Source organism: Leucopleurus acutus, assembly GCF_964270905.1.
Source record: "Leucopleurus acutus genome assembly, chromosome: 17".
NCBI lineage: Eukaryota > Metazoa > Chordata > Mammalia > Artiodactyla > Delphinidae > Leucopleurus > Leucopleurus acutus.
Genome location: NC_139159.1, coordinates 5416812 through 5417818, shown reverse-complemented (window position 1 = coordinate 5417818; position 1007 = coordinate 5416812).

Genomic DNA, 1007 nt, shown 5'->3' with positions numbered 1-1007 from the left:
GTTACTTTTTGTTGAATTTTTTTCCTATTCAAGTGTGCAGAATCTGGTTGGAAGAAAGGTTGTGACATATTCACTGTGTCACTGTAATTTGAACCTTGCTTTGTAGGATATCTTCCATTGGGATGTCTGATTTCTCTGAATGTGATAGCTGGAAATTTCAGGTAAACAGTAGCATTATTTCACGTGACTTTGCTATGGTTTTATTCCATAACACTGATAAGGAGAGGCATTTCTTGTGGTTTCATGGTTTCTTTTCTTTATATCTTTCTTCCTTCCTCTCTCTCTCTTTCTCTCTCTTTCTTTTTCTCTTTAGATTTTTTAACCCTAAATCAACTTTCCATTTATTTTCCTATCTTGGAGGTAAAGTTGACCAAAAGATGGGCATCCTCACCTGGTGGAATGTGCTCACAACATTAGGTTTGCAAATTACACTGTCCAAGGTCCTTATTCCTCACTGGGGAATTGGACCTAGTGTGATACACACATTACCACCCAGTCTCTAGCAACTGGTCACCAATCTGGTAGGGTAATGGGCCTTGATAGGTAGGGTTTTGTTCATGAAAATTCATTCAAAGTTTTGGTAGTTGGAACACTTGATATTTAAACAGGACTTAGGAATTCTGAGCAGAATATTAGAGACTGCATCTTTTTTTTGCAACGAGATGAGGAAATCCTTTTTCTCAGGAGGGATGGCAAAGGCATATGCTGTTTCCAGAGTCCTGTAGTACAAACATTTGTTTTCATTGTAATGTGTCAAACTTAGGGAAGAGGGACTAGCATATTAGGAAATGGGACTAGTTCATATTAGCAAGCACGGTGCTTTGGTTTTATTTTTAATTTTGTTAAACCACATGTAGATGATGGCTTTGTGAAGGGCTTTGTTGTGTGCAACAATTAAGATATTGGCCGACAGTTCAACTCATTGTGTTTGTGAGTTGTTGGGTCTAGTGTAGTACCAATGATTTTTAAGTGCTTTTATAAAAATTTCATTTTAAAACATTTTGTTT